The 7,320-nt window shown below is 46.2% G+C and overlaps 2 non-coding genes across 2 annotated transcripts; one reads left to right on the top strand and one right to left on the bottom strand.

Annotated features, from left to right (window-relative positions):
* The first annotated feature begins 6,400 nt into the window (after positions 1–6,400).
* On the top strand, positions 6,401–6,482 carry TRNAL-AAG (transfer RNA leucine (anticodon AAG)). Its single transcript has one exon. It is a non-coding gene; the product is annotated as a tRNA-Leu (tRNA).
* Positions 6,483–6,869: 387 nt separating this feature from the next.
* Positions 6,870–6,951, bottom strand: TRNAS-UGA (transfer RNA serine (anticodon UGA)). The gene has a single exon. It is a non-coding gene; the product is annotated as a tRNA-Ser (tRNA).
* Positions 6,952–7,320: the final 369 nt, after the last annotated feature.

The raw sequence follows: 7,320 nt of genomic DNA, 5'->3' as shown, positions 1-7,320 counted from the left end.
ATCACCACCCCCTTTTTGTAATTATTTTGGCCACCATGAGTGTGGAAGGGTATGCTCAGACATGAGTCCCTTGCTCATTGCACCATCAGGATTCAAGCAAGCCGGGCCGAAGACGGCTGAATCGCCAGAAACCGGTCCCCGGAAGCTTGTTTCCTTTCCAGTGAAGAATTGGCTTGGTAGTTTGGTCTGCCCTGTTCCCATGATGCACTGGGCCAGGGACAGACTAATTTGCATATAGCCAGGTTCTGAACTGGGATGGTGCAGTGAGCTAAAAAACGGTGATGGATCAAGCCCTGATCTGTTGACTGGGTAGGAGTGTTCTGATTAACTCGGATACTCTGTCCATCACCACCCCCTTTTTGTAATTATTTTGGCCACCATGAGTGTGGAAGGGTATGCTCAGACATGAGTCCCTTGCTCATTGCACCATCAGGATTCAAGCAAGCCGGGCCGAAGACGGCTGTAATGCCAGAAACCGGTCCCCGGAAGCTTGTTTCCTTTCCAGTGAAGAATTGGCTTGGTAGTTTGGTCTGCCCTGTTCCCATGATGCACTGAGCCAGGGACAGACTAATTTGCATATAGCCAGGTTCTGAACTGGGATGGTGCAGTGAGCTAAAAAACGGTGATGGATCAAGCCCTGATCTGTTGACTGGGTAGGAGTGTTCTGATTAACTCGGATACTCTGTCCATCACCACCCCCTTTTTGTAATTATTTTGGCCACCATGAGTGTGGAAGGGTATGCTCAGACATGAGTCCCTTGCTCATTGCACCATCAGGATTCAAGCAAGCCGGGCCGAAGACGGCTGTAATGCCAGAAACTGGTCCCCGGAAGCTTGTTTCCTTTCCAGTGAAGAATTGGCTTGGTAGTTTGGTCTGCCCTGTTCCCATGATGCACTGGGCCAGGGACAGACTAATTTGCATATAGCCAGGTTCTGAACTGGGATGGTGCAGTGAGCTAAAAAACGGTGATGGATCAAGCCCTGATCTGTTGACTGGGTAGGAGTGTTCTGATTAACTCGGATACTCTGTCCATCACCACCCCCTTTTTGTAATTATTTTGGCCACCATGAGTGTGGAAGGGTATGCTCAGACATGAGTCCCTTGCTCATTGCACCATCAGGATTCAAGCAAGCCGGGCCGAAGACGGCTGTAATGCCAGAAACCGGTCCCCGGAAGCTTGTTTCCTTTCCAGTGAAGAATTGGCTTGGTAGTTGGGTCTGCCCTGTTCCCATGATGCACTGGGCCAGGGACAGACTAATTTGCATATAGCCAGGTTCTGAACTGGGATGGTGCAGTGAGCTAAAAAACGGTGATGGATCAAGCCCTGATCTGTTGACTGGGTAGGAGTGTTCTGATTAACTCGGATACTCTGTCCATCACCACCCCCCACCACCCCCTTTTTGTAACCACCCCCTTTTTGTAATTATCTTTCCACAAAGCACAAGACACCTCACCAGTGATATAAAGTACTCAAGGCCACTAGTATTATGCAGCATGGAAGTGCCAAATTGTGTGCAGAGTTGATGAAATCATGCAGCAAGAAAAAGCTAAATATGTGGGGTTATGCAGCACATTTTTCAATAGTATTTCTTAAGTTTTTTTTCATTTATACACTCGTAAACAAGGTCTGGGCTTTGGCTGCACCTCATTAGTCCCAGTATAGCACCCCAATATTGTAATAAGCAACAGGAATTTGACCTGTCAACCTTTGCAAAGGGCATTGCACTGCATGACAGCACATTCCGCTGCCTTTTTAGTATATTTTGAACTGTTTGAATTAAAACATTTTTTTGTTAAAATCAGTAGATATGTGGCAGATGGTACATTATGCGGCAAATGCTGAAAATCTTTAATCATGTGAACAACACTGTGGCCGCACAATTGCATAAGTCCAGTAACTCTGAAAGTACACTAGAACAACTGTGACAAATTAGACTAGGACTCATTCTATCATTGTAATGCTAATTATCAGGAAGCAATAAAGTAATTCCACATCAAACTAACATGTGTGTGGGCTGACAGCAATGCTCTCAGAATAGATATCACTTGTCGTGCAGAAAAAAGCTCATCTATTTTAAATGTTTAGTTCCACATGTACATTTTCTGCTTATTTTCTTCAGAATGGCTTTCTGCCCTCTTTCCTGTCCATGTCCTGCTTGCAATGTGAAAATCCCTCAGAAATTCCATGTGGGCCATATGTCACCTGAGGCACCACCCAACAGTGCAGAGGTTTTAACCATTACCATATAGCATTTTGGGACTTTCCGTCTCACTTCTACCTTGTCAATATGAGCTCGAAGACCGGAGCATGTAAAGTATTGCTGGCTCGAAGCATGCACAGCAGACTGTGAATATGCCACAGAAAACATGATGTCACTTTAAAGCTAAGGGCATGGTGGGGAGGCTTGCTTGCTAGGTCAATAGGGCTGATTACATCAATACATGCAGATCTTCTATTCTCTTTAGGTCGACCCTGTAACGGAAGCGCGCATGTGCTGCTCGCTTTGCGAGGCATGCAGTAGTCAGTATGGAGTGGAAGCACCATGGAAGCTCCGCCCACTCTCTGCCCATCTTTTTCATTGGCTTGTGTCTTTGTTGTTCCTAAATGCTACTTTCCGATTGGTTTATAGGCTTTTTAGTCCCTCCTTGTGACGACCATGTCCTTATTTGTATCCTTCCAATGCTACTGGCCCCTTTACTTCGAGAGCTGCACGCTATGTGTTTTTTAGATTGGGAGCACTGTTTTCTTTCCATGCCTTCTCCCCCCGCCCGCACTCCCATTTGCAATGCAATAGGTCTCGCGTGAATGCGAGTACTATTGCATTGCAAATGCTTGTTAATAAAATCGATGCTGAGAATTGGAAAGGGCTCATATCTTGCCGTGTTTAGTGCTTGCATGTTTACAACGTGGCCAGTGGCATGACTGAGTGACCCGAGAGTCCCACCCAATGCTGTCATGCGATGGGAGGAGCAGCGTGACATGGATTGTAGCTGGTGTGGCCCCGCACATCGTGTACTGTGACTGTGACCAGGGGAGGCCGCACTGTGTATTGCGTCCAGCGTGGCCCCGCAGACTGTGCATGGTGAATAGCAGGCCCCCTTACCTTTTATGGTGATCCGCTGGGGCCTGCACTGTGTATTATGACCAGCGGGCACCTCATACATACCATAGCGGCCCGCACATTGAGTTTTGTGGTCAGAAGGGCCAGCATCTGCAGCATGTTAGGGTCTCCCCAGAGACTGGCAGGGCCCGCCCACTGTCTGGCAGGACTGGTTTACCGACGGGCCCTCTTCTCCATGTATTGTGACCACTGTGCCCCATGCACCTTGTATTGTGACCAGAATGGTCTGCTCTTTTTTTTATGATCAGCCGGGGCCCCAAACACTGATGATTTTAACCAATGGGGCCACACATACTGTTTTTGAAGACAGAGGGACCCGCACTCAGTGGCTTGCATCCGCATATCTAGGGTCTGCATAAAGGCTGCATGGGATGACTGGTGAACCCAACACACTGTGCTGCTGGACGGGTTTGCCAGGGCCCTGTACACCAAGTACTGTGACCTCTGTAGTCCCGTACACCGTGTATTGTGACCATAGGTGCCCACACAGTGTGTCTGGCCTAGTCACTGGAGGCCCCAAATGGGATGTATGACGTTACAACGCACACTTTTACAACGCATACCTTTACAACGCATTTTTTACACCGCAACATCCATTACAACGCACACCATTACAACGCATACCATTACAACGAATTCTTAAAAAATACTTTTACAATGCATTCCACTACAACGCATACTACATTTACAACGCATACCATTACAACGCATTACATTACATTGCATATAAGGTAAGTGTTGGATAGTGTAGGGGTTAAAATTACTATTCTAACTCCAGGGGGTGCAACAGTAGGGAAAGTTTTGGATAGTGTAGGGGTTAAAATTACTATTCTAACTCCAGGGGGTGCAACAGTAGGGTAAGTGTTGGAAGGTAAGTTTTGTGTTGTAATAGTATGCGTTGTAATGACTGCGTTGTAATGGTATGCGTTGTAGTGGTGTGCGTTGTAGTGTCATGCATTGTAATGACTGCGTTGTAAATGTGTGCGTTGTAATGGATGTTGCGTTGTAAAAGTTTTGTTGTAATGGTAGTGCGTTGTAAAAATTGCGTTGTAAACGTTGTATACCCCCCAAATGATGTACCTGGTTAGTGTTGATTAGCTTAGGGCCGCTACTTCTGTGCAGCTGGACCTGGCTGCCTAAGGGGTCCGCACACTGGTTCACTGGACCTGGTTACCCAAGGGCCGCTCACACAGTGTCATGGTACAAAAGATAATGTCACAGTGGATAATCCACTGTGACATTATCTTTTGTACCATAATTTACCTGGGTCCAGTGGCCTATCGGGTTATCCCATTGCTACAAAACCCCCACACAGTGCCAGGCTAGACGTGGTCCTCTGAAGACCCCACACACTTGCCTTGTGCCTATGTGTTCAGATCATCTGCAATGACTGAGGAGGTCACCAAATGGGACTCAGACTTTTTTGCCTGTCTGGGCAGTTTGGCAAAAGTTCTGCACAGTGTCTTCTGATAGGCAGTGCCCACACACTGTGCTTGTGTAGACTTAATGATGAAAATCTCGCAGTGTCTCATGACTAGAGGGGCACTCACTCATCATCTGTCTGGACGAGGTGACCACGGGGGACCCCACATCCTATGCCTGGATTTGGTGACTCGGGAGGGCCACACTGTGTCTTGTTGTCTGAAGTGGCCGCCCTCTGTGTCTGTGAGCCTCCCGTGTCTTGTGACCCGAGGTACCCTACACTGTGCTTGTTTGCAGGGACCAGAGAGACCTTGCTCGCGCAGTGTGTCTGTCTGGGTGCGGTGACCCGCACACTGTGTATTGCATGCTTATGCTGTGTCCCGGGGATGGAACTTGTCACTGGATGGGCCCCGCACACACTGCAGTGCATGCTTAGAGTCTGACTAATGTTTGGATGCAATGAGCCAAGACTTCCACCTAGAGTCCTTGACTGGAAGCGGTGGCATGTCTTTACTCTTCATATATCTCTCGCATCCTGCCACTGGCTGGATGGGTACCAGAGGGCCTCTATCACTCACTTCGCACGGCGTCTATCTGCATCACCTTTATTTAGAGGCGGCCTTGTACCTGCGCTCTTAAATCGTGCAGCTCCCGGCATCATTGATATCTCGTAATTTTCTTCTAATGTGCACTGTACTCTGCTTTAAAAGCCCGATAGGTCTGCGTTCACCTATTGACTGTCTGCTTTCTGCAGCTGCTCACATGTGGAACGTGCAAGGTAGCAGCAATAATGATTTTCAGTGGCTGAGCACACATATAGCTTCAGCTAATTTCTCTGCCGCCTTTTCATGTCCTTTCCAGCAAACATCCTGCTTTTCAAGTCCATCTCCTTTTCACTATGTTTCCCGCTTCCTCTTTGTTGGCTGTTTCTCTCTCTGATCCACTTTCTTTCCATTTTCTTTGGTGTTGTTCTCTCTACATTTGTTTCATTTTCTTAGCTTTGTTTCTTGCTGGTCTCTTTTAATTTCTAGCTTTCTTTTTTCACTTCCTTTACTAAAAGTTGATTCCTTTCTCCTTAGGTCTTTTCTCCCCCAGTTTCTTCGGGTCCTTTTTCCTGTCTCCTTTCCTTGTTTTGCAAATTTGGCTTTTTTCTCTAGAACTCCTTCACCCTTTCTTAATTGTATTTATTTCTTCATGCCTCCTCAACACATTTCTCTCATTGCTTTCTTTCCATGATTTTATATTAAAAACAGAGCTTTGGACTATACCATTTCCCGCTAAAAGGCAATATTTCTCTCCATGTGTTCCCATACCTGGTGTGTCAAGTAGTTTGGTGCTTACTTTCCACTCCATGTTAAAGAACAGTTGGTGTTTCAGCACCCAGGCTAATGTGCTGCATAGCTAAATACATATAAGGCCCCAAAGGCGAGACCGATTGCATTGCAAATGCTTGTTTTTATTAGATCACTCCCTAACAAATCGCCCTGTCAGTATGAACAATTGTTTCATTTGAATATGAGGGATTCGTGTTGCCATATTTAGAGCTGATGTCTCTACGTCGGTTTGGAAAGTCATTTCTCAGAGAGTTGTGTATTTTACAGTGTAGACTCTAGCTGCCGGAAGAAAACGTGCCGTAGCCTGTGAGTGGGTAAGAGAGATAACCTTCAAATACTATTACGCAGCAGTAACCCGCCCTTCTGCCCTTCATAGGCTCAGCTTTATTTCCACCCCGCCCTCCCCCCAAGTTGTGAACCTGTTGTTTACGATAGTGTTTCGAATACGGAAACTCTCGTTTGTCTTTCTGAGTGTTTTGTGGTCGTGCTAATATTCTAAACAGAAACTCACCCTCCTATAAGGTAGCGTGGCCGAGCGGTCTAAGGCGCTGGATTAAGGCTCCAGTCTCTCCGGAGGCGTGGGTTCAAATCCCACCGCTGCCATATTTATTTTACTGATGCGACTCGCTGCGTTCCCTTTGCTTGCTCCTCCAGACATACTCTGCCAAGACGTCCCTAATTTTAAAAGTTACACTTCACTCTTTTACAGTCTCTCTCTAAATAAATTGCTAAACTGTGGACTCCAAGAAGTCGCCTGATTTGTGCTTCTATTCTATGCGATGTTTCACTTCAGTCTGTTCAGACTCTCGTCAATGGTATTGTGTAATATTTATTAATATGTACTTTCCGCATTGTCACACCGCCCTTTTCTCTTCAAGAAAAGAACGAACATATGCTCAGTAATTCAAAGTAAATTATGAAGGCGGTTCTTCTATCTTCACAAGATGTAAATTTGTTGTCAAATATTTAAAAGCTGAAGCCAAACTATTACGTAGTCGGCAGGATTCGAACCTGCGCGGGGAGACCCCAATGGATTTCAAGTCCATCGCCTTAACCGCTCGGCCACGACTACCTATTAACACTTTCCTACATAACCTCTCTTGGTAGTGCACTTGACAGAACCTCTGTTATACAACATAAAACTGTGTTAACAGCAAAGACTTACCGACCAGGTAGGATTGCTAACAGTGTATAAAGGACCCATCTCTATGCATTTTTATGCAGCAACCAAATTCAGCTCTGCCTGAGGTCAGAGGTCTTTGATTTATTTTTGCTTTGAACACCCCTCAACTGAATGATTTGAAGATTGGGTCCCACCAATACTTTATGGCAAAGAATTCAGAAGGGGTAGGGTCTGGGCTGACCCCAGTGGGGTGGGTTTGTGAGATCCTTTCAGGGTTACTTTTTCTGTACCTCATAATCCAGTCTAAATGAGTACCTA

Source organism: Lissotriton helveticus, chromosome 12 (genome assembly GCF_964261635.1).
Source record: "Lissotriton helveticus chromosome 12, aLisHel1.1, whole genome shotgun sequence".
Taxonomy (NCBI): Eukaryota; Metazoa; Chordata; class Amphibia; order Caudata; family Salamandridae; genus Lissotriton; species Lissotriton helveticus.
Note: the sequence above shows the minus strand (reverse complement) of the source record. Positions and strands in the feature narration are given on the sequence as shown.